Source organism: Sus scrofa, chromosome 13, assembly GCF_000003025.6.
Source record: "Sus scrofa isolate TJ Tabasco breed Duroc chromosome 13, Sscrofa11.1, whole genome shotgun sequence".
Classification (NCBI taxonomy): domain Eukaryota; kingdom Metazoa; phylum Chordata; class Mammalia; order Artiodactyla; family Suidae; genus Sus; species Sus scrofa.
The window spans coordinates 88419978-88430687 of NC_010455.5; positions in this window are offsets into that span (position 1 = coordinate 88419978).

Sequence of the window (10710 nt, forward strand, 5' to 3'; positions counted from 1 at the left end):
CCTTATGGTAGCACATGGCTGTGGCCAAAGAATGTGGTTCCATCCCCTGTGCATAAACACATGCATCTGGGACAAGGGCACAACCTTATTTTCTCATCTCCTTATGACAAGATCCTGAAATGAATCTCTGTCTTAGTGTTTATGCTAGAAAAACTATAGCTTTCTGTGGTCATTTATATCTCCTCATTTCAACTGTGAGCCAAAGAGAGATGTGAAAGAAAAAAGACTTTTTTTTTTTTTCAAGAAAGCATCAGATGCCACGAATCAAATTTAACTCAATGCATCACCTTTTTTTCCACATTGTTTTATGTTTCCTATATCACAACAAGTACAATTGATGGAAAAAGAGCTGCAAAATGAGATTCGGCACATTCTCTGTGGAGTAAAATATCTTTTAAAAAAATACCTTAATGATTACTGATACTGAAATGCTAAATAGCTCAAATGTTTTCATCTGGATTAGAAAAGAAATTTTTTATGTCCTGCAAATTTTTTTCAAAAGTATTTTTACTTTGTAACTTTAGTATTGATCTTTGCCTCTACCTAAAGGAGAGCTCATTTTACAAGTTGTTTGAGTAAGTAACAATATAGGTGATATTCCAAGGAAAGCCAATCGATTATGAGATTCAAGATTGACAACCCGATGCACTAAGAATGATTGATTAACAACAAAGGATTCACCACAGGGTTTCTTTAAGAAGCACAAATGTATAATAGGTTTTGATTTACAGAAACATCATTACACATGAGGGCAGGTGCAATGTAAGAGTGTACCTATTCTGAAATGGTAAAAAAAAAAGGGGGTATTTTAAGGATTTCATAAAACCACATTCTCCTTTTTCGTCTCTTTCACTGATTGGGATTATTTCAGATACACTATCATCATATGATTTAAAACTCTAGTCTACGGCACACAGAAAATACTCAATAAGCAAATGCCAAGCTAAAAGTCAGAAGGGGAGTTCCCCTCGTGGCGCAGTGGTTAATGAATCCGACTAGGTACCATGAGGTTGCAGGTTCAATCCCTGGCCTTGGTCACTGGGTTAACGATCCAGCGTTACCGCCGCGGGCTGTGGTGCAGGTCGCAGACGCAGCTAGGATCTCACGTTGCTGTGGCCCTGGTGCAGGCCGGTGGGAACCTCCATGTGCAGTGGGAGCAGCCCTAGAAAAGGCAAAAAGACCCCCCCCAAAAAAATCAGAAGGAAAAAATTTGAAAATAATTATTCATGCACTTTAGAAAGTGTTTATAAGCCAAGTATTAGTTGTGCTGAAAATTATTTCTTCATTCGAAAGCAGGTTTGTGGTGTGCTTATTGTGATGTGTACTTTCGCCTAACTGTGATTGTAAAATAACTGCTTTTACCTTAGAGACATTCCAAACCTGTAGTTCGTGTTCACATTGCATATACATAGTCTTCTGATTTGAAGAGAATCAATGCTTCATGTAAAAATAACTTTCTTGCCAACATCCCTCCCAAGATCCTCCTCAGCATATGCCTGAGCCATGGCAATAGCTTCCTACCTAGTACCCTCCACCCCTGCAATTTCTGCTCAGTCTGGTTCAGCCTTCCACCTTATGCCAAGTTAACCTCCACAAGACCCTTCATGTAATACATTTTGAAAACAAAACTGTAATATGTATTGCTAGAATTCCAACCACTCCAGGTTATAAACTGTTTTTATAACCCCCTGAGACTCTATGATGGAGGAATGTGCACCAATGAGGTACTCAATAAATGTTGAATGACAGAATGCATGCTACTCTGTTCTGGTCCCACTCTGCCCCTTATTTGTGTGACCTGGCTATTTAAGACATAGAAGGGTCAGTGTCCCTTTTTCATAAGATGGGACAATAGCAATATTAACTTTATAGTGTTATTCTGAAAATTAAACTGATAATTTGTGTGATGTGCTTAGCACAGTAGCTGCCACATACTAAGCCCTTGTGAATATTGTTATAGATTGGTTGTTACTAGAGCTAACAGTAAGTTTTTCCTCCAATTCTTCCCTGCCAACTTCTCACTTCCCAAAAATACATACTCTCTACTACTGATCTAAAGGGGCTTCATTGCAGCACTATTTACAATTGCCAAGACAGGGAAGCAACCTAAATGTCCATCAACAGAGGACTGGATAAAGATGTCATATATATATATATACACATATATATATATAGTGGAATATTACTCAGCCATAAAAAAGAATGAAATAATGCCATTTGCAGCAACATAGATGGACCTAGAAATTATCATACTAAGTGAAGTAAGTCAGGCATCACTAATATGTAGAATCTATTAAAATTATAAAAAAAACTTACAAAATAGAAACAGATTCAAAGATTTCAAAATCAAATTTATGGTTACTAAATGGGGAGGGGATAAATTGGAAGTTGGGATTCACATATACACACTACAATATCTGGAATGGATAAGTAACAAGGACTTAACTGTATAGCATAGGAAACTCTACTCAATACTGTGTAATAACCTATATGGGAAAGAAATCTGAAAAGGGATGGAGATATATATATATTTAACTGATTTACTTTGCTGTAAAGCTGAAAGTAACACAACTTTGTAAGTCAACTATACTTCAATAAAATTTTTAAAAATTAAAAATAAATAAAGGAGTGTCTCAAAAACTCATGGACAAGAGCCTAGTGAATAGATTGACCACAGGAAAGATAGAATATGCTATGAAATGGGCTAGGGTGGATTCATAGAAGCTGTGAACCTAAAGTCAGGTTCAAATCCTGGGTCTTATCTTAGGCTAATTTTTTTTTTGAACCACAGCATTTTCATTAACAAAATGGGATAATACTTCCTTGTGAAGTAATTATAAAGATTAGCCATTATAAAATAGAAATTGCTAATATTTGTTAAGCTACTTACTTGCTATGAGCCTCAAGTTTCTCATTTGGGAATAATAATATAGGTCTTGCATGGAAGTTGGGAAAATTAGCAATGATAATATTGACTAATCCTTCTTTAATGCTTCCTGTGTGCTAGGCACTGTGCTAAGCCCTTCATGTAGATTAGACTCAATAGTGTATGCCCAGTGTTAGGCACACAGTAGACACTAAATAAATTATTGTTGATATTGTTATTGTTAATAATGATCTAATCTGTGTCCACTGACAGATGAATGGTTAAAATGTGGTGTGTATACATACACACACACACACACACACACACACACACACACACACAATGGAGTGCTACTTAGCCATAAAAAAGAATGAAATTTTGCCATTTGGAGCAGCATGAATGGACTTTGAGGGCATTATGCTAAGTGAAATAAGTCAGAGAAAGACAAATACTGTATGATATCAGTTACATGTGGAATCTAAAAAATATAATAAACTAGTGAATTTAAGAAAAAAGAAGCAATTAAACTTAAAAGAGTTTTTGCATAGCAAAGGAAACCATAAACAAAACCAAAAGGCAACCCACAGAATGGGAGAGAATATTGGCAAATGAAGTGACTAACAAGGGATTGATCTCCAAGATACATAAACAAATCCTACAGCTCAATATCAAACAAAACAAAACAAAACAAAAAACAACCAACACAATTAAAAGATGGGCAGATCTATATAAACATTTCTCCAAAGAAGACACACAGATGGCCAGAAAACACATAAAAGGATTCTCAACATTGCTAATTATTAGAGAAATGCCAATCAAAGCTACAATGAGATACCACCTTACACCAGCCAGAAAATGGCCATCATCCAAAAGTCTATAAACAATAAATGCTGGAGAGGGTGTGGAGAAAAAGGAACCCTCCTACACTGCTGGTGGGAATGTAAACTGGTGCAGCCAACATGGAAACTGGCATGGAGTTTCCTCAAAAAAGCAAAAAAACAAAAATAGAGCCACGATATAATCCAGCAATCCCACTCCTGGGCATATATCCAGAGAAAACCATAATTTTAAAAGATCCATGCACCCCAATGTTCATTGCAGCACTATTTACAATAGCCAAGACATGGAAGCAAACTAAATGTCCACTGACAGAGGAATAGATGAAGAAGATGTACAAATATACAATGGAATATTACTCAGCCATAAAAAAGAATGAAATGATGGCATTTGTGGCAACAGGATGAACCTAGAAATTATCATACTAAGTGAAGTTAGATAGTGAAAGACAAACATAATATGAGCTCCCTTATATGCTTACTAAAAAAAAAAAAAAAAGGCTAGAAATGACCTGATTTGCAAAATAGACTCACAGACTTTGAACAACTTATGGTAACCAAAGGGGACAGGTGAGTGGGAAGGGATGGACTGGGGATTTGGGATTGGCATATATACACTGGTATGTGGAATGATTGGCCAAGAGGTACCTGCTGTATAGCACAAAGAACTCTGTCCAATACTCTGATAATCTATGTGGGAAAATAATCTGAAAGAGAATGGAGGTGTGTATATATATATATATATATATATATATATATATATATGCAGTTATATATATATAACTGAATCACTTTGTTGTACAGCAGAAATTATTACAACTGTGTAAATCACCCATACTTAAAGCTTTTAAAATGAAAAAAAAAAAAGCAGACTTATAGATATGGAGAACAAACTAACAAATTGTTACCAATGGGGAAAGGAAAAGAGGGAGGGGAAATACAGGGATGGGAGATTAAGAGGTACAAATTATTATGTATAAAACAAGCTACAAGGATATATACTCAACACAGGGAATATAGCTAATATTGTATAATAACTATAAATGTTATAAATATAAATGTTAAAAATAGTGAATCACTATATTGTATACCTGTAACATATAATATTGTATGATAACTATAAGTCAATTAAAAATTAATTAAAAAAAAACTCATTCTATCCTTATACCACCCATGGGAAATAGATGCTATTCCTGCTCAGCTCAGCTCACTGTACTAAAAATGCACATTTAAAAATGTGAAATATCTCGGTTTTTATTTCCCAAATAATATTTAATTAAAATTTTTTTTGTCTTTTTTTTTTTTTTTTGGCTATTTCTTGGGCCACTCTCGCGGCATATGGAGGTTCTCAGGCTAGGGGTCTAATCGGAGCTGTAGCCGCCGGCCTACGCCAAAGCCACAGCAACACAGGATCCGAGCCGCGTCTGCAACCTACACCACAGCTCACGGCAATGCCGGATCGTTAACCCACTGAGCAAGGGCAGGGACCGAACCCGCAACCTCATGGTTCCTAGTCGGATTTGTTAATCACTGCGCCATGATGGAACTGCTAATTAAAATTTTTAAATCAGATTGAAGCCAAACAAAATATGTCTCCCACTGGATAGCCATTTCTAGCTTCATGACAAACAGTTTATGACAGTTTTTCAGGCCATGGAATTGGTTGAGTGGGAGAAATGATCAGGATGGAAAACGTGTGATAACCCTGGTGGACAGATTTGCAGAAGTTGGTGGAGTAACCTTTTTGAAATTTCTTGAAGTGACTGCCTTAGACATATAGGGGGTAGAGTAGAAGGATTTATCATACTTATTAATATTATTAACATTAATATTTGGATACATTCTCCTTCCCCTTCCTCTCCTCCCCTTCCTCTTCTACCTCTTCCTTTTCTTGTTATAATCTTATTGGCACTATTTTTATTTCCCAGAGCCATTCATGACAAGTATAGTGATGTGACAAAGTAACCTGAAAAGCAAGGCACAATTGTCAGAGATGAAGAATTTCTTTAGTTTCCTGATTTGAAATATGGAATGATACATTTCTATACGTATAGCTCATATATGCCAAATAAGTAATTTCTGACTATCCTCTTTGTAAATTCCTTTCATCCTGTAATAATTTTTTGCTCACTTGAAACAAAATAGGGAGAAAAACTAGGTGAAAATGTGCCCTTTTATGTGTATATTTGCATGTTCTCTTCCACAAGTATTTTAAGCTAATCACCTTAGAAAGTCCCTCAAACTGAAGTTCTCCAGAAAATTTGTTTTTCTATAGCCTGAAAAATTCATAGTTCATCTCAGAGACACATGCAATAAAGCATGTTATTCAATTTAATTGATGCATATTTGAAATGTTTACAATCAAACAAATAAAACATTTTATCATTACCCCATTTTAAAAAAGTGATAAAAGTCATAGTTAAAATATAAACAAAAATGTATCAACAGTTATTAATAATATTTGTGAATAGCTATCCATGTGGAGATATCGAGACTACGGCATTTTTTTTCTAATGACAAGGAAATATAAAATGGAATGAAATAAATTGTTAAATGGTAAAGCAGAACTGACCTACATAGTTCCCTCTCCTTGAAAATACCATTTATTTAGATATTCACAAATGCTTCACCCCGATGCAAAAGAGCAGTTGATAACAAAATCTTTTTTGCTAGCAAGACGCAAAGAAAAAAATATTATTGTCAAACTTGCAAGTATTCCTAATGTAAATAATCTACTTCAGTACCAAAATCAAATATTTCAAAATATTTTAAGCATCTCTTATTTCATGTCCAAATCTTGACGACACAGATGATTTTGCCCTCTGCCCTTTCCTAGTAGAAGAATCCCTGTTTTGCTCTACAGAAGTGCTCTTTCCTGATGCAACATCCCCATCTGGTGAAAATAGATCTTTGCAGCCAATGACTCATTAGGGTAGGAGTCAATTGTTGCATTTACAGACCTAAATAAAGTTACTGTGGAATAAAATTTCATAACACACTACTTTAAAAACTGTTTTGAAATGACTTGCTTTAGGTTCAAGTAAAAAAAATTACAACAAAGTAATGCTATTGTTAGTTTGTTGGGGAAGGAGACTAGGAAAGTTTCAGGAAAAGACCATTCCAGGTGTAATTAGAATTGGTTAAATCTGGGATTTATTTTAATCCTCTATAACTTGGCAAAAACTACTCCTGAGTCATTCTAGAATTGGTAAAATAATGTGCAGCCAAATAAAGAATGACAAGGAGAAGGCAAACACAAAGACATAAAAATTTTTGATATTTCATTGCCTCAATATTTCTCAGTGAGAAAAAGAAAGCAGAAATGATACAACTATCAATTCGTCACTGGTACTAATCTCAAAAATAAGACAATGAGTGAACCAGAAGACTAGAAATATGAGGTTTGCTGAGACACTTCAATTGCAATTACTCATGTTCTACCTGCTCTTACTACTACAGCTAATGAACAGTTTTTAAGAATATAAGTTTTAAGAAACATATTTAATTGTTCCTTTGCTGTAGCTTATTGCTAAAGAGGCATTTTGTGGAGAATAATTGAGAACGTATTTATATAATATGAAAACTTATATAACAAATAGATAATTACTTCATTACATTTTTGGATGATTTATTTAAGAATATATTAAAATATGCTCGATAAATCTAATGTTGGGGTCCTAGAAAAGTATATGAATGGAGATTAGGCGAGAAAGTGGATAATTTTACCACAGAGACAATCCATAAAATTTCTCTGCGTTATATGTTACCAGCTAAGAAGAATAATTCTTAACATCCCCAAATTTTCTCTCTCTCTCCCCTCTTTCTCTCTCTCTCTGTGTATGTGTATTTATATGCTATTATATAATTGCGTACTTATTATATATGCATATATACACATACAACACATATTCATGTATATCTATCTCTCCTACCTCCTGAAGTGATTTGTGGTCAACTTAAAATTAAACACAGGTATACTGTAGCCATAAGATAATTGACTGCATATATGTACATAGACATGCACACAAATACTTTAATGGCAAATTGGGTAAATGCATTTGACTAAAATCTTTGGACATTTTTTAAAAAGAGTTTCAAAAACCTTATAAGCTTCCAGTCAATTGGTTATTAGTTTAGTTCAGTATTCACGGCCAGCAGACTTGTCAGTTATGATCATCTTTCTTATCCTCTGTGTCTCTCTTTATTTATAGCTCGGTGTCTGAGTCCTTCTATAGGAAAGAGGGCATTTTTTGTTCTTCGAAAAATTGCTTCCTGAACTTCTTTGCATGATAGTGACTAATGCATAAAAGCCCTTTGGCAAACAGCTCAATTTTGTTTTTATTCCATTAATGTTCAACAAGATTTTGTTGTAATTGTTCACAGAATAATAGAAAAAATTACATAATTTTTAAAAAATTGTGCTTAAAGGAATAAAATATTCATTCATTTTAGAAATCAGAAGCCTTTTTAGGGGGAGGAAATATATATATATACACATATATATAGGTATAAATTAGGTATAAATTAAATACAATGCATATATTTAAAATAGGAGGCAAAGTACCATCATTAAATTAAAATAAATGCATTTATTAGTATGGTTTTAGAAGTTTTTGATTCTAAAACATTAATAGAGCTTTTTTCCCAGACACTTATGTATCCTCAGCAAGTAAAACCTATAGTTATGCCTTCTCTTTTCTGGTTTTCTGCTGCCAGCTTCTTTCTATTTCTACATCTATACCAATATTGTGTGATTTCTTTAAAGCCAACATTTAAAAATATCAGCAGCCTTCAGTCAAGTCAGGTTGATTCTTTGAAGGCTCTTAACTATAATGGCTACATATCACAGACTCCGAATTTGAATCCTAACTGTATCACTATTAATTACATGACTTTAGGCAATAGCTTTACACAAGACATAGCCTCTGGGCCTCTTTTTCCTCATCTGAAAAATGAGATTTTATATATAATAGTATGTAATTAAAAATAATTAAATAGAAATAACTGTGCCTGCCACATAGTATGTGTTCTATAAATTTTAGTGATTATATCACCCTGGGAAATTTTTGTTGAATCTTTATTTCTAAGTATTCATGGATTGTCCTTCTAACTAATTTTCCTTAGTTTCAGTAAACACCTTGCATAAGCAAAGATTTGGTAAATTATTTTAATGATGCTTTTGAAGAAAATTACCATCATTTAAATCTAATAATCTAAGATATTCATATAAGCCCAAGTATAATATATGGTAAAGCAGTATTTTTAATATTTAAAAAAGTATATGTTCTCAGAGATTGTTGTTTCTTTCCTATTATAGTTTCCATTTAGAAAATCGGATCAGATATTTCTTTCAAACTGGTGCCAATTTTCTGTGAAACTGTGGCTATTATCTCTACTTCAATAGAAAATTCTTTTACATATTATATACCAGTATTGATACATTGACAATTTTTAAAGAAAATCATTTAGTCACCTCTTAAAAAATACAATATTAAAACCGAAGTGACTAAAGGCTACAAATGGAAAATTTATTCAAGCTCTCAAGTTGAGATAAGACCATCCATGATTTAAAGGAAAGTGTGGACCAGCACAGGTCCTTTGAGCCATCATTCAAAACCACACAACTTGTTTTATTGAATAAATCACCATTTCTTTGAAGTTTAAATTGTGTCATGTTAGAAACAGTTTGAAACATCGAATACTTCTAAAGTATTTCAGATCATTTTGCATTTTTATTCCAGAAGCAAAACCTAGTTACAGATTTTTAGCAAAGGGTTGAGATTAATTTATTAGGTTTTAATATGCAAGGAAAGTGAGAGAAAAAGGCTTTCGTAGTGTACCAAACCCTTATTTTTCTTCATGATTATTAAAGGTTTTCACTCTGGAGTCTCCAGCTCAATGATATCTAAATTACCAGAAAAATATATGTAAAGTCACTGCAGGACTTTGGAAGCAAAGATATGAAACACAAACCCATTTTAAGCCTGCTGCTGGCCTGAGGGTTTTTAAAACATTATCCAGCAATGTTTAGTATTTTGTCCTACCGGAGTTGTCTTATTTAGAAAATATTTCTACCACGTAAATGACATGCCAAAAGAGGATAGTAGCTATACACAAACAAACAAGGTTAGGTTAACTTTTTAATAACTTTAAAATTCCCAAGATCATTATATGATTTTAAAAGACAGATGTCCGTCTCCATAAGTCTCAAAGTCAATGAGTGTTCGGTGTTGAAAAACACTGCATTTGAGTTAGGGAGATACCTGGTGGGGCTGAAATTCAACACATTTGCTATTCTTTAATGTCTTTTCCTTGTTCCAGGAAATTTATCCAAGTGAGCTATAGTCCTACTTTTGGAAAACACTGAGTCCCCTGAGGATGAATCATTGCTTCGCATAGAACAACCTAATTATGATGAGCAAAATGATATGATTGTTACAAGATCAAAGAGAGAAACTGGTCTTGGGAGGTGGATGGCTGGGGAACAGTCATGGAAGAGCAACATTGCTAAACATAATAAGATCATGTAAAAAGAAATTTTGAAACAAAATATTGCTTAGGGGTGGGTGGATGGATTTTTGGAAAAACAATAAGGAGAGATATTACCATGGCAGATATTTAATCAAGACACAAAAAAGTAAATAAAACAAATATATTTTCCCCTCAAATTACAATTTGGGTGAAGAGGTGAACTGGGAGTAAAAGTAACTGGTTCACTTTTCTGTATGGCAGAAATTGACAGAACATTGTAAATCAACTGTAATAGAAAAAATAAATTTTTTTTAAAAAACCCCACCATGTCCAAAGATTTGGGAGATTTGTAAAAGCGTAATTTTAAAGATTGATATAATCAGTTTCAAGGAATGGTATATTATGATTGCTGATCCTTTATCAGTTATACCATGTTATAGTATTAGTATTGTGGATTTTGAATTTTCAAAGGGTTCTTGAGCCATTCCTTGGACATTTCCATGTTTAGGGAGCAGTGAGGGATAGCAGTTTGGAGGA